This window comes from Palaemon carinicauda, chromosome 14 (assembly GCF_036898095.1).
Source record: "Palaemon carinicauda isolate YSFRI2023 chromosome 14, ASM3689809v2, whole genome shotgun sequence".
NCBI lineage: Eukaryota > Metazoa > Arthropoda > Malacostraca > Decapoda > Palaemonidae > Palaemon > Palaemon carinicauda.
The window spans coordinates 50,977,068-50,994,754 of record NC_090738.1 but is presented as its reverse complement, the minus strand read 5'-3'; positions in this window follow the sequence as shown (position 1 = coordinate 50,994,754).

Genomic DNA, 17,687 nt, shown 5'->3' with positions numbered 1-17,687 from the left:
AGGTAACTCCTCTCGGTGCCTAGGAGGACGTGGTCACGGAAACAAGTCCGCAGGACCCACCAAGCAATGAGGGGCTCCAGGTAGGGGGCAGACTGTATCACTTTCAGGATCGCTGGACCTTCGATCCCTGGGCCCACAACCTAATCACAAATAGACTCGGGTGGAAATCGAACAGAATTCCACCCCGTTTTCCAGAATTCTTCCAACACTCCATCCCCTCGTTAGAAGAATATACCTCAGAACTCTTGAACAAGATGGTAATAAGGAAAGCGAAGTCCATCAAATTCCTGGGAAGGCTGTTTTGTGTTCCCAAGAAAGACTCACACAAACTCAGAGTCATTTTAGACTTGTCTCCACTCAACAAGTTCATCGAGATCAAGTTCTGGATGCTTACTTTGCAACACATAAGGACCCCTCTACCAAAAGGGGTGTACACAGTCTCAATAGACCTAGCAGATGCTTACTGGCTTCTTCCAGTGAGTCGCCCTTTTTCCTCCTACCTAGGATTCAAACTACAGAAGAAGAAGTTTGTCTGCAGAGCAATGCCCTTCGGACTGAACACAGCCCCAAGGATATTCACGAAGCTAGCAGACACAATCGTCCAGTAGCTATGCTCCGAAGGAGTTCAAGTGGTAGCATATCTAGAAGATTGGCTGGTATGGGCAGCATCCAACACTACTTGTCTGCTAGCAGCCAACAAGGTGATCCAGTTCCTGGAACACCTGCGCTTCAAGATCAATCGTAAGAAGTCTCGCCTTTCTCCAGCTCAGAAGTCCCAATGGTTAAGAATCAAATGGCACCTAAAGTCACACCACCTCTTCATTCCATCCAAGAAGAGGAGAGAAATAGTAGAATCTGTTGGGAGACTAATCCGTCACAAGAGGATTTCAGGACGGCAACAGGAAAGAGTATTGGGCTCTCTCCAGTTCGCAGCAGTGACAAACCTGGTGCTAAAAGCAGGTCTAAAAGATGCGTCAGGAGTCTAGAGAAGATACGCATCAAATGCTCGAAGAGATCAACTAAGGTTGACCCCGACCCTGTTGCACATGCAGTTAAGGGCTTGGTCAACAGCCAAGAGCCTAGCATGGACAATTCCCTTGTAACCACAACAACCATCAGTGGTGATACCCACGGACGCCTCCTTGGAAGGATGGGGAGGCCATTATCATGAGAGAAAAGTGCAAGGAAATTGGTCGCACTAGTTCCAAATCTTTTATATCAACATTTTGGAAGCTTTGGCAGTTTTCCTGACGTTGAAGAAACTATCCCCTCGCAGAGCAATCCACATCAGATTGGTCCTGGACAACGAAGTGATAGTAAAATGTCTAAATCGACAAGGATCGAGATCGCCTCACATCAACCATGTGATATTAGTTATCTTCTATCTGGCAAGGAAGAAGGGATGGCACCTATCACCAGTTCAGCTACAAGGGTTCCGCAATGTGACGGCGGATGCTCTATCCAGGCGAAAGCCTATAGAGACAGAATGGTCGTCAGACGCAGACTCATTCTCCTTCATCTCGGAAAAAGTCCCGGAACTGCAGATTAAATAAGAATCACTTTTAGTCTATGCAATGTTTATTATCACTAGGAAGGTATCACATGACAATGGTAATATCTTCAATGAAAGATAGCACGATGAGAAACAAAACGGCATTTGCATCAGCAGTCAAAATAAATTCAATATGAAATTACACTGACTCCTAATAGCATATATGAGTCAGTTAATAAATTCACAATATACACAGCTAGCTAATGAACCATTTGCTGCTAGCATATACTAGATAATAAAGTTTAGCTAAAGCCTATAGAGAATAATACTGTACCATATACACAGCGAGTAAATGAGCTATCAAACTGAAACACCATTTATTTACATTCTCACAAATGAGCGCCAATGTATAGACGATGCAATGCGCATAAATGAAATAGGATCATATAATAATTATAACATGTACAACAGATATGAATAGACAACCCTCTACAGATCGACCTCTTCGCAATGAGCGACAACAAGAAACTACCTTGTTACGTAGCTCCATATATGGACCTTTAAGCAGAAGCGATGGACGCCATGTCCCTCGACTGAAACAGGTGGAATCACATGTACCTGTTTTCACCAACCAATCTCCTGCTAAGAGTCCTCGACAAGCTAAGATCCTTCAGAGGGACAGCAGCAGTAGTGGCCCCCAAGTGGCCCAGAAGCAATTGGTTCCCTCTAATTCTAGAACTGTAACTGAAGCTGTTTCCTCTGCCTGATCCAGTATTATCCCAACTGGGATAATACTGATGTGTTTCAATGCTGGATCAGATTCATACTCTATTGTCGACTCTCTACGCTTCATCCTCGAGAACCAACAACCTACATCTCATGATTTTCTCGCCCTAACGGCGAACAAAAAGTTTGGAATCTCGAAGGATAAAGTTGACTTCATCGAAGAGTATAAATCAAGTTCGCCTAGGAGACAATACGAATCGTCATGGAAGAATTGGGTTTCCTTTGTGAAAACAAGGAAACCAACCGAAATATCGATAGATTTCTGTCTCGCATTCTTCATATACATACACGAACAAGGCCTGGCTTCTACTACGATTACCTCATGTAAATCGGCCCTGGCTAGACCACTTCTGTACGCCTTTGAAGTGAACCTCTCTAGTGAAATCTTTAATAACATCCCAAAAGCAGGAACTAGACTCAAGCCAGCAACCCCACCAAAGCCCATCACGTGGTCCTTGGACAAAGTCTTGCACTATGCTTCGAACCTAAACAATGAGAATTGTTCTCTAAAGGATCTCACAGAAAGTCATTTTTCTGTTTGCAATAGCCTCAAGGGCTAGAGTTAGTGAAATAGTGACCTTATCCAGAAACGAAGGCCATATTCAGTTCTTAGACTCAGGAGAACTTAACCGTTTTCTTGATCCTGCTTTTCTTGCCAAGAGTGAGCTACCCACTAAGAGGTGGGGTCCTTGGAGAATCTGCCCACTGAAGGAAGATGCCTCTCTCTGCCCAGTAGAGTGTCTTAAGGTCTATCTTTGAAGAACTTGAGGCTTCAAGGGAGGACAGCTCTTCAGAGGCGAAACCTCAGGATCAAACCTATCCCTAAGACAACTGAGAACGAAGCTCACCTACTTTATTCGCAGAGCGGATCTGGACAGTACATCCGCAGATCACGATCCGAGGAAAGTTGTTTCTTCGTTGAACTTCTTTCAACCCATAGACTTTGAAAGACTCTGTTCATAGAGTGGGTGGAGATCATCCAGGGTCTTCTACAAACACTATGCAAAGCAAGTACATGAAAAAAAAACATGTTGTGATGGCAGCGGGTAGTGGTATTAAACCTGTCGTCTAGTGCTGCGATGAACAGCGGACTGTTTTGGGACTTCACAATGCATCGGGTGCATGGGTATACTTACCTTCTAGTGCAAATCATAACGATGATTAACATACTGTTCCATATAGGTGCATATCTGACCAATAACACCAGTGCCGAGTGAACGTTTGCATCACAGTGTTTATGCATGTCCAAAAATCTGAACAAGTCAGACAGATTTGGTTTCACATCTCCATTGAGTTGCATTATTCCGATAATGAAATTATATATTTTTTCTACAGGAGAAAATATTGACCCTGATGTGTTTCAATGCTGGATCAGATTCATACTCTATTGTAACTACATTTAATAATTTAGTTGTAAAATAAAGATACTAAAACGTATCTGCGTCTTATTACTGCTACCTCAATTACACACAAATAAAACATGCCAGAGTTTTATTTAATCCCTATAAGGGCATAGAACTTGAAATCAGTATACAGATTTCCATGGTAAGTAAAAGGTAAGCTCTAAAGTTTTCCCTTTTGTTACTACAGAAACACAAACCTTGAATCCTTATTGTCGATGTCGACACTTTCCCTGCAGGGGGCAGGAAGCACTAAACCAGTTCCAGGCTTAGTGGAAATGACAGTTACCTGGAATTTCACATACAGGTCTAGTAGACCAGATAAGGAAATCCATTCAAGGTAGAAGGCACATACACAAACCCACAGCTATAGTAATTTTAAGTTAATTCTCTGGTACGCTTCCATCAGGACGTCATAGCCACTCTTTCCCCTTACATCAAAGAGTTAAATCTATTCTGGGTGAAGATTGCTATGTGTCGTATCTAAAAAATACTTCCCCTGATATTATGCAATATCCTTAATTGTAGACTCGTGCCAGGAGTTAGAATCCTGAAGACCTTTGGTTTATTTCTCTGGTAGTATCACTGTAGCAAATATCTCTTAGAAGGCTACCTACAGGAACCCTTCCATCAGGATGACATGGCACTCTCACCCAAAAATAGATTTTTCACTTTGCTCAAAATCCGTATATATATATATATATATATATATATATATATATATATATATATATATATATATATATATATATATATATATATATATATATATTTACGAGGCTGGTCTAGTGTAGAGTAAATAAGTTAATCAGGAATTTATCTATGATTTCACATGTGCATTGAAGAGACGAATAGCCAGCTCCTAAGATGAGTTACTCTCATGTAGGTATAAGATTATTATGAACATTACGTAAGATTATCGTCGTTAATTTCATTGTGTTTTTCATTCAAGTCAGTATATGTAGATTTATGTTATTTTTAAGAATTAACTTTTTATTTCACGTATTTTGTTACGAAGTCTTACGTAACTGTTACGAGTGTTATATGATCCATACGAGATATGAACAAGGGGTTATGTAAATGTTTTTTATATTCTTATGAGGTATTGTGTCATGTTTGTAAGAAAATGCGCAATTCTTATATGTGCCACGTGATGTGGAAGGTTCTCGAGAACTCCAGTGTTAGATTTTGTCTTTTTTTTTTCATTTCTGAGGACAAAGGTGGGCAGAGCTAGCTGAGAGAGTCGCCTCACTGTGCGTTGGTACGCGTCCGAGAGAGCAATCTTTGGCAATTCTTACGCCCTTAGGCCAACCCCTAAGCTTCCAGATCTTGGTCCTAGAATCTTCTGGAAGTAGCTTATTCACGTATAAGCTCCCACAGGGATGCATGGGGCAGAAGAGAAACAGCCATCCTGTGAAAGAGCCAAAGTGTTCCTCACTCTCTCTCTCTAGTACCTATAGTGTGTCCTCTAAAGGGATTATGTGCCTCGACGTAAATCGTGTGTTGAAGCAATACGAAAGAAGTCAAAGGTGATTTTAAATTTATTGTGTTGTGGTGAGTGTTGGCATTGTGTAAAATTTTTGTAACTGGCCCTGTGTAAGTAAAAATATGTGAAGTTTGTAAGTTTATCAGTTACTTTATGTAAGTTCTTTAAAAGTTTAAGCATTAGTGTAATTATTTCTTTAGTCTTAGTCTAATGTTTATTCAGATTTAATATTTCGAATCATATGCTTATATAATTTTCAGAGTGTAATTATTTCTTTTGTCTTAGTCTAAGGTTTTATTCAGATTTAATTTCAAGTCAAGTGATTATATAATTTTCAGAGTGTAATTATTTCTTTTGTCTTAATCTAAGTTTGTTCAGACTTAATATTTCAAGTGATCTATTTTTTTATGTAAATTCTTTTCAAAGTATTATAATTTACAGAATATATTTATTCTTGTAAAGAGTGAATTATTTCAATCACCAGTGTTAATTTCATACTCGCTCGCATCCTGTCATGAATCGAAGTAAGATGTGGTTGTGAATAATTCTTAAGAATAATTACCCAGTTTTGTTTTGAGTGTACTTAAGAGGCCTTTGGATATTCAATGTTTTATATATCGCTGTCTCGGAGTTATATGACTGTCTCAGAGTTTGGGTATTAACATTTCCAAGTGTAACAGATTTAATGTAAAAACAAACAGGTGAATATGGAACTCGAGAGATTGTGTAACTTACCAGCCATAATATATATAATATATATATATATATATATATATATATATATATATATATATATATATATATATATATATATGTTAATGGATATATATTTATATGTATATATATATATATATATATATATATGTATATATATATATATATATATATATATATATATATATATATATATATATATATATATATATATTGGTTCCCAGACACAGGATTATAATATGATATATATATATATATATATATATATATATATATATATATATATATATATATATATATATATATAATATATATATATATATGCATATATATATGTATATATATATATATATATATATATATATATATATACATATATATATATATATATATATATATATATATATATATATACATATATATACATATATATATGTATATATATATATATATATATATATATATATATATACTGTATGTATGTACATATATATATATATATATATATATATATATATATATAATATATATATATATATATATATATATATATATATATATATATATATATATATGTATGTATATATATATATATATATATATATATATATATATATATATATATATATATATACATGGCAAATAGCAAGAACATTCAAAGTCTCATCATAACAGCAGGCCGGGAGGAATAATGAAACGAAGCTCTTTCGTGGTATTGTTACACCTCCTCAAGGTCTTATGACTTGAAAATACATCAAGAATACAAAGAAACCTCTGTGATGAAGTACAAAAAGAACAAAAATTAGCAAATAACTTAAAAGCTAGTCGTTTAAAAATGTTGTTTACCAGTATTTCCTCCAGTTTTTACCTACCTAAACTGGTGTTAAGTAGGTCTTTGAACGCTTTCTTAATTAAACATGTTTCAGTGATAGTTTGTTTAATAATATCTTTGTAAAATGTAAATCTTTTAGCAGCTTTCCAATTAATATTGTGGTTGCAATTATTCATATTCTTACAAAGCTGGTCCAACATACGTACATTATCTTATACACGTATTTCATTTATGTATTTAAGAGATGTATATCCAGCTTATAAGGTGAGTTCCACTCATGTAGGATTAAGTAAATGTATGTAAATTACATAAGATTGTCGTCATACATTTAGTTATATTTTCATTCAGTTCCGTATATGGAAATTTATGTTATTTTAAAGAATTAATTTATTATTTCACATAGTTTTGTTATGAAGTCTTATGTAATCTCGTTAAAAAGTATGTATAACACACGAGGTATGCTGTATGACAAACACTAGGGATTTTGTCAAGTTTCCATGTGGTTGAAAAATACAAGACGGTTTTAAACTAAAAGTTATTAATTTTTTTAATGTTATGAGAGGAGGTGGGTGTAGTTAGCAGAGATGTGTTGGACGACAAATAGAGCTCCTTCTTCAAACTGCTAAGTTGGCAAACTGATATCGTGAGAAGCCGTCCGGACCTGGCCCCAACACCTCCAGAAGGCTAAACTGGAAGATTCTGGAATGAATTAGGTTGATATATAAGAACCTAGCAATGCATAGGAGCCAGAGAAATCCAGCCTGACGTCCGCCCGTCCTCTCTCCAGTATCTATCCAGCCACTATGTTTTTCCTCTCTAATGTGCATAGTATTTCCTCTCAAACGTACATAGTGTTTTCTCTCAAATGTGAATAGTGTTTGTTCAAACATTAGAATTTCTTTGGTTTAAGTTATAAGAAGTGTCGTGTATATATGAGTATAGTGATATTGTAAAAATTAATTGGTTTTTGTGACTGACCCTGTGAGATTTGGTTTAAAGGTGAAGTGTATTTATTTTTGCTTAACCATTCAGTAACCTTGTGTGAGCATAAAGGATGTAAGAGTAACAGTTACGTATAAGTAAGTGTAATTACTGTTTCTTTACTGTAGTGTCAAAGTATCAGCTTTTTTCATTAATTGTCAAAATTAAATATTTTCATAAATTAATTTCTAGTGAAACAAGTGATTGCATATTTTTTGAAGTATCATTTTTTGTCTTAGACTATGGTCTAGTTCAGATTTAAATTTTGAGTGATTTATTTTTTGGTATTAGCCTACTGTTGAATTGTTATTTTTATAAAATACATTTATTTTTGTAAAGTGTGCATTTTTTCGATCACCAATGATTATTTCAGTACTGTGGAGAGTTTTTTAGGGTTATGTTCTGAGTGGGAACTTAGTCCGGGAAAGTCTCCTTATAACAGTTACATAAAGTTCAACAGGGGAGGATATGAGCACTTACTCTCGGGGCACAGACACCCTGCTAATACTTTACTGTCACAATTCACTAACCATCACTCTTTAAATACAAAAGGGGGAAATTTTACTGTCCAGAGGCCGAAGCACTCCACACGTATGATTAACAATAATTTATGGCCTACTCTAGCTTTTTCAGGTCTATAGTCATCTCATTCTCAGGCTCTGTTCCGGTTCCGTCCCAGCTACCCCAATGAAATGCTGGACAGGTATTTTACGTTAATGTAATCAGACAAAATCCAAAATGGGAGCAGTGATGTAAAGTAGTTTAAAAGTTTATAAAGATAAGGATCTTTACCTTCGAAGCAAATATATTAATGCAAAGTTTCTCGCTGTTACCACCTATAGACTTACTTAGTTTTTCTCTTTAAATATTGGGTACTTTGTCCCCTGATCAACTATTCATTTCACACATTAAAATAAATGAAGGAGCAAAAATACTAAGGAGGTTTAATTAACCTAATATTGATTTATTCACAAATTTACATTAAAACAAAACGGACATCTTAAAAACACAAAAAATGGTATCAAAAGAGATGCAATTCAAATAATGAAAATGATGGGTTAGACACGTGGTCTGCAACAATCAAAAATCAAATGGGGTCTGGCACGTGGCCCACGTGACCCAGAGACTATGCTAGTCTCAAACCAGAAATGATAACGGAAAAATATTTACACACAATCCCACCGCACACAGTCCGAATAGTGTAATTAGCCAGGTTCCCTATCAAGTTAAAATTAGTCTAAGCTAATAAAAAATGGGGGAAAACTAAATGGCCATTGATGTAGTACCTGCACTCCTTTAAGATTAGTCCTATGCCCGTGGTGGCTGTTGACCTGGTTGTCGCACTAATTGACACGTTGCCTTCTTGCCTGGCTCACCCCAAGAATTCTCACTGTGGCTGCAACTAGGTACACCAGGGTCCTCTTCTTCTCAATCTCTCCGACCGGCAGCAACCTTTTGTGAGTCGAGTTTTGGGAGAGAGAGTGCGGGGGGTGAGCCAGAAGTGCACGGGTTCAATGACCAGGCAGGTCAGCAGGCCAGGGCAGCTTCTCGTTGAATGGGCCTCGACACTCAGGTCGAAGAGATCACCTGGCTTCACCTTTCCAGACAGGTGAGGAGCTTGATGCGCACGGTAATCCATTGGGGTTGCCATATCGGGACTTCAGGACAGGGCAATATATTGTTGCAAGGAGTGCAGAGGAGGCAGGATTTTGTACTAAATACTCAGATAAATCTTGCTGCTCTGAGGGAGGTTATATATACAACAATCCTACCTATTCTGGCTTGCTAAAAATTAATATTCAAAATGATTAATTAGCAATGGACTGGTACGATGGGCATACATCTTAAAATTAACAAACCTTAATTGGAATTGAGAAATATAAGATGCATTAATTCAGCAGTATTGGAATTTATATAAAAAATTCAGTTTAGGAATTTAATCTCGACCTACGTAGTTTAAGGAAAGAACCAACATACGCCGGGGTTACACTAAGGCCATCTGTTGTGCGTATCTACGCTGTGACGTCACGAGCATGGCGTGCGCCACTGTCAACAAGTTTAGATTAGTCCTCCCTATGTTTCGTTAAAGAAAACTAGATGTAGGAGAGAATGTTTAAGGGGTAGCTATAGTATTAGTAGAAGAGAGCTAAAAATACGATTAAAAGAAGAAGAGTGAAGAAAGTTCTTCACACCCTGGGGATAAAGGGGAGAAAAAAGGGAGAGGGGTTAGTTCCAGCAAATGTGATTCAACTACTTGTTAGTATGAGTGAGATAAGCTTACTGGCTGAATGAAGAGTGAAGTCGTTCTTCACATCAACGTCCGTTTAAAGTTAACAAAACGCTGTTGACGTTAATTGAAATCAATCGAGTTAAAAGTTATGTTTTCACGTGAATTTGGGGAATATTGAACCACGCAGGCAATGCTTCACGGAAGTGCTAAGTTAAGCATATGATCAGTTTTAACTTTAAACGTACGATGCAATAATAATTAAACGATTAAAAATACTCAATTCTTCCCACCCTAGGGGTACGGATAGAGCAAAGAAAACGCAATCCAATGTCAGTCGAGTTCAGCAACAAGTCCGGCCAAATGACAAATTAAAAATTATGGGGGTGAATCCCAATCCCGGTCTGACACCCAACGTTTTACATGAAATTATTTTACATATAAAGTGACTGGCATGATCGTGATGAAAGCTTTGAATTCGTCGAGCGACAAAGGGAGAAAAGTTACCTTATTCTCAGCGTTAAAATTTGAAAAATCATCCGACTCTAGTTTGAATGACAAAGTGAGACGAACTAGGTCCATGGGGACATCGTATTTCTGACAGCTAAGGTCTTGGATGTCATCTTCAAGGGAAATGTTTGCAAGGAGAACATTAAAAACAAAGCTTATATTCAGCACAAGCTGAAGGATGTCAGGGGGATTATAGCAACATGACAAGTTGTCAAGGCAAAAATCTAATCTACGCTTTGAAGTTAAAGCAAGGGATTGGCTGAAAAAATGCTGCTGAATGACTTGGCAAAAATCATAAAAGTTTAATGTGACGTCATATATGACTGAATAAAAATAATGAATAACGTTCAATGTACCGTTATCCTCAAGCAAGGTGAATCGTAAACAGGCTCTAATCTCCGGTGCTAGGTCTACATGTGTGACCTTCGCTAAATCCGCCGTCAGTGCACAAGGTTCATTTCTGACTGCTAAGGTCTTAACCTTGCGATCACGCGGCTCTTTCTGATGACGGGTTTCAAATCCTGAAGGGGATGTTTTAGCGTCAACACGGGTTAGAGCGGAAGTTACGGGCTTAAGAACTGGACAGTCAGGCAACGTGAGCACTGGTCCATGGGATGGTACGGTTTTAATGACTGACTTTACCGGTCACCGGTGTAGGCCTCTGCTGGCCTTCAAGCACACGGTTGGGTTGAGTGGTATTTGCGCTACCACTTGGGGGGTCCATGACAAGACAATGAATGGTATTTCCTCCGGGACGGACTGTCACCGGCGACAAAGACAAAGGGGGTTGAAGGTGATCAAACGCGGGTGGCTTAAGGTTCGGAGATGAGGACGGAGCACGTGGGACTGACACAAACTCACTAATCGTATGCCGTGTTGGCAACATAGTATTGGAATGTGACGATTGAACAGGTTGGGGAGTTGATGCAAAATTATGAGCATTGTGCTTGACTGCCGAAGTAACAATTAGGGGACGTGTCACTGAAGGTGTTGCATTCGAAGAAGAACAAGACTGATTAGGTTTTATAAGTAAATTTGGATGAGCCATGAGGCTATTAAAAGCAATTTCAATTTTACTTGAACAGGCAGCAAGTACGGGATAATTTAATTTAACAATGGGATGGTCATAATGACGTCTCCAAAAATTCTTGTAATGGTTAATTTCGTCTCTTACTTTACTGATTTCACTTTTAAAATGACCCACGGCTTCAGGACCCATGTTGGGAAAATCTACTGAAGCAAGAGCATGAAGTGCTAGGTCTGCGTCTTCACAAACAAAAGTGAATGTCAACTCCTGTTCCTTAAGCCTAGCGTTAATCTCCTCGGGGCTAAGCGTTTCCGCCTTAGGCGGTGAAGGGTTGTTTACGTTAAACATGAAGTCTGCCATCTTGGATTGACCACGTTTTGATGAACGGATTCGTGAAAGCAAATAAGGGGTAACTGAATTTCAAAAGATCATGAAAATGAAACTTTACAAATTTGCAAGCTTAATAATTGAACATTTAAATTTACTCACGATGGGAGGAAAATGGTTAAATGGACAAAAAGCATATAAATCATGAAATTACTTTAAAATTCATAGTGACCGGGTCCAACAAAGCAGACGATGCCCAGGTCACGTGACTTTAGACTTTACTAAACAGAATTATTTAAGCACGTGGCGATAATGACTAATTAAGTTACTTTAAAGTGAAACATATTAGAAAGCACATGGGCTTATGAATGCAAAGTATTAAGTTAAAAGTTAGAATAACAGGTCGAGGCTGACACTGTTGTGACGATTTCACAATTACGGGCGCACTAAGGCGACCACTGAACTACTCAAAATGTAGATTGGCGCACAAGGCAGTGACTATAAAGAGCACTCTCGTGGAGGCTAAACAAATATAAAATTTCCCTCACGCGGAGGTAAAACAAAAATATCCTCGCTAAAGGACAAAAACAATATTTCCTCGCTAAAGGAAATTAAATGAACTACACGAAGTTATTTACTTACGGTAGCAAACAATTATGTACCCTTAGTTTGGGTTGTAAACAAGATCCGCCATCTCGGAACAAACACGTGGAATGAAACGGACTTGGGGTTAAGTTTCTACGTTACTCGTAAGAACACTTAAAATTATGTTGCGCCAATTCGCTCTGTAGGACAAGGACATGTGCTAGGTATACGGGAAACGTTAGTTAGAAAAGTTAATGTTGGTTAGGGAAGGTAAACGACACAAAGGAAGGTAGACCAAGGTACAAAATGTTACAAATTAGATGCTTAGCTAGCAAAATTAGTTGACAGAACGAGTACACCGGCGCTTTAGCTGAGCAGTAAACACGGGCGTCTGAGCAACAAAAACCTTAGTTCAAGTAGCTTAGAACTTTCTGGTATAAGTGGATTCCGCCACACGTGGGTGAACGGATCCAAGACAAAGTGAAAATCCTACGACAAATTCTAGTCTTTCTGTAGAACATTCAAGCAACAAATTAACCTGGTTACGTAGTTCTTTCCTTAAACACGTGGTCGATACAAAAAGATCATGTTGATTACAAATTTCTCTTCCCAATTAAAGTCTGGGCATTACACATTCGACAAACTGGCTGTGTGCGTGTGGGTAAGTGATATAGCGAGTTACTATATGCTTAATCAAGCTGATTAATTACGTTAATGCTTCATAAGTCAAAGGTAAAAGATCCGGTTCGAAGGACCACTCGTGTGGAGAATTTTTTAGTGTTGTGTGTTCTGAGTGGGAACTTAGTCCGGGAAAGTCTCCTTATAACAGTTACATAAAGTTCAACAGGGGAGGATATGAGCACTTACTCTCGGGGCACAAACACCCTGCTAATACTTTACTGTCACAATTCACAAACCATCACTCTTAAATACAAAAGGCAAATTTACTGTCCAGAGCCTGAGAATGAGATGACTATAGACCTGACAAAGCTAGAGTAGGCCATAAATTATTGATATTTCTGCGTGTGGAGTTCTCCGGCCTCTGGACAGTAAATTTGCCTTTTGTATCTAAGAGTGATGGTTTGTGAATTGTGACAGTAAAGTATTAGCAGGGTGTTTGTGCCCCGAGAGTAAGTGCTCATATCCTCCCCTGTTGAACTTTATGTAACTGTTATAAGGAGACTTTCCCGGACTAAGTTCCCACTCAGAACACACAACACTAAAAAATTCTCCACAAGTACTTGCTCGTATCCCCTGACCAAAAACCAAAGTAAGAGGTTGGTTTTAGAATAGATCCGTTAAAAGTAAAGTAATCACCCGGTTTTGTTTTGAGTATAAAGTAAAGAGACCTTTAGATATCCAGTGTTCATATATATTATCATCTAGGAGTTGTGTATTATTCTCAGAGCTCGAAAGTTTTCTTTTGTGTATCAGATCAAATAATATAAAGTAGGTGAGTTTTGGAGCTCGGGAATTTACGTAATTTGATAGTCGTAATAATATGCTGAAAAAGACAGTTGACAATGCTCCATTCTTACATTATGCATGTGCTGTTTTAATCTAATTTACAGTGCTTTTCCACTTTGCCCAATATATCGTTTATTACACTGATTGTAGGAAATCTCATAAATATATCAGTTCTTTTGCTTTAGGGAAATTTTACTTATATACTCTTGGGTCTGCTGTTCTTTTTTATTTTTTTTTTTAATTACGTTAATTTCAAAGGGTTTCATTATTACAGGCAAAGGCACAAACTCTTTGAAAAAAAGGATGAAAAATGGAGGCTATTCTCATTGTTGTGACATTAAAAGACTCGGCTGCTGCTACCCAATCTTTACTCAACTTAAACTTCAGTAAATTATTCCCTGAAACAATCATGAATTTAATTAGCAATGACACTATAATAAATTTAATACAAACTATATAAAATCCCTAAAGTAAATCTGATTAAACCAAGTAGATAAAAAGGGAAATACAAAAGAGAAGGGAATTACTCGGAATGAAGCTCTTGACTGTTCCTCCATCATGTCAGGTAAGTAAACGATTTAACAAAATATGAAAAGATCACCAGACAAAAGGTTCAGCATGATGTATGAAAGAGCAAAAGGACAAGACAATACTATAAAACACATTAAAATTATTGTTGGAAACAAATCCATAAAAAGTTTTCTTTGCCTTTTGGCAGGCTTTGTTTATGAAATGTGATGGATACTTTAAAATCTTGAGTGCCGCTGAAGTGTAGATGTGTTTTGCGCGGACCTCCGTTCAACACTTGACTGAGTCGTGTTTTAGCTTTTGTTTCTCGCTTAGAGCATCATTGAAAAGATATTAATTAATCTTATGGAGAAACCAAAGTGAAAAGAAACAGTACACCATGTCTGCCCCTAATCCGGTCTGCCTCATATGTGAAACCACTGAGGGAGACCGGAAAAATGAATAGGATGTTAGTGCAATAGATCATATCATAAGAAATGTGTGTATATAGTGACAAACATCACTGATAATGTAATACTAAACCTGAATTGGTTATGCCCACATTGCATAGTTGAAGCCAGAGCAGCTAAGTTATATATATCAAAATTGAAGGAAGAATTGAGTATAAGAAAAGAGGCTCTGAGCAATAAGACGCAAGAATTGCTAAATTGGAAAACAAAGTTGCGGACCTTAGCGCACACGCAGCAAATTCCACCCAGACTAGTGACCTCACTGAGAAATTTGATAATCTTGCTATTAATATGGAATCAATTAAGGCAACACTTTAATCATTGACAGACCCAAAACCGGAGAAAATGACATTTGCTGGCAAAGTTAAGGAAAAAAAGTCCGTTGGTAATTAAATCAACAAAAATAACAGCTGAAATTACTGAAAGAAAACACAAGGTCGAACAGGCATTCAAAGTCATGTCAATACTTAACACGAGGTCAACTTCAAATGGGAATGTTGTTGTAAACTTTGCTAACAAAATGATCAGAGAAGAGGCTGCAAACAAAATTTTGACATTGGTTGCCGACACTGAAACGAGAAAAATCGGAAAATTAAAACCAAAAATAATGATATGCAGTATGTACAGTGATGATGAGGTAGTAAATGCCTTGATTCAAAGAAATCATTACCTAGACCAAATCGAAAAAATAGAAGAGAAGATAAGCGTGGTACTGAAGAAAAAAAAAATGCTGCAGGTGGGACTACCCACTATGTATTGAAATATGATCCTGAAGTCCGAAAGGCTATTCACGATAATGGTGACTAAGATATGTTGCGATGGGGTACTTATGACATACGTGATAGATACCACGTGATCACCGGCCAACACTGTCAGAGGTATGGACATCTTGAAAAAGATTGCAAGTTTAAAACTGAGGGTAAAGTCTGCGGGAAATGTTCAGAAAAAACTTTCCACCAAGGAATGTAACTCGCAAATGCCAGTGTATTTACTTCACAAAGTTAAACAAACCAAATGACCATACAGTAAATTCAAGAGATTGCAAATGTTTTGAGTTAAAATTGAAAAGACTAGCAGAAAATACTGATCATGGATACTAAGGATGTCATGAACTCTGGCTACATAAATATACAATCTGTTCGTAATAAAACTATACAGATCCGATCATTGATAAACGAGAAATACTTTCACATACTGTACTAGCATTATCTGAAACATGGTTAAATAACTTTGACAAGGCTAAGATCACTGAAATGTCGCCCTCCCCCACACACGCCTTTCACATTCCGAGAGAGGGTAGGTCTAGTGGGGGTGTCGGACTCTTTATTCATAATGGTTACTCAGATCTCAAAATGTTAAAAAGAACTAGTGTAACAAGATTTTGAATATATAGATATGAACTTTACTCATAAAAACAGAAAAAAATATCCTTTGTAACAATCGGCAAATCTCCGAGAACAAATGCTAGTATCTTCTTTAAAGAATTCAGTGCATTCATTGAGATGATTATCAGGGGGAAAAATTAATTAGTTATTTGTGGAGACTTCATTTTCTGGATGGATGCGGCATCAAATCTTGACTCTTTGTCATTTAGTGAGTTATTAGAATCATATCAACTAGTTAATAATGTCGACTGTACAACCACTTTTACTGGCCATACATTGGACCTAGTTTTGAGCGATGGAATGAATAACATTGCAACTGATATAAATGTTGAAGAGAAATATACTATCTCCCCAGTGCAGAAACTTATGACGTTTAGTCTATCTCTACCGAAACATGCACTAGTAAAGAAAATAAACTTTAGACATAAATAAAATTTTTCTCCTACCGTCTTTATTGAAGAGGTTACAAAGAAAACAAAAGATGCTATCAACATTCCCTGTGATCACGATAACCAACGTTTGTTGGGAGCTTTGTGTGTTAACTGTCTCTTGCGACCACTCTTAATAGAGTGAATTAAGGATTTGAAGTTCTCTGGCATCCTGACATCGAAGGTCATTGACACCGATATCGTTTTTTATGAATAAAGATTAAAAGAACATTCAATTAAAACCAGAGAAGTAAATATGTTATAAAAGTTAAATAGCATTAAGATGACCTGCTCCTGATATAAATTTAAAAATGCCACTAGCATTATACGACACATCATGTCCAAGGATGAACCTGCCATCCTCACCTCGAGCCTCAAACAGATATCTACAGTATATCTTTCTGTGATATAAGTGGGGCATTCAGTCAACAAATGCCTCACTGTCAAGGGTATCAAACAGTCGTCATAATATGGTTGGTGTTGGCCAGCCAGCAAAAACTCGTGTCATCCGAGTGTGACCAATGCAGAGACGACAAATTATACCTCCCATTATACCTCCAAGGGGATATAACAATCGTAATTTCTCTCATCTTATTTTTGGTTAAACTATCCCAATGCTGTTGCCAATTGTAATAAATAGAATTCTTAATTGCTGGTAAAAATCATTACAGAGAATGGGATACCTTCTTGGTAGCAACTCGGCTGCAGCACTCTTTGCCAGTGAATCTGCCTCTTCATTTCCAGACACACCTACGTGTGCCGGAACCCAGCAAAATCAAACTGTTATACCTTTCATGCCAATAGTTAAAAGCCACTCTAAAAATTTTAAAACTAAAGGGTTACTATAATTAAAACCTTTTAAAGTTTGAAGGACACTTCTTGAATCACTTTAAATTGTATAATTGCCCTCCTCTTTTAACGCTATTTTCTCAATAGTGTTTAGTATGCCATATAATTCAGCAGTAAATATGGAGGATATTGGAAGAAGTGTCCCTCTACAGTTAAAAGAACTACTATATACCCCAAATTCAACACCAACATCAGATTTGGAGCCATCGGTATA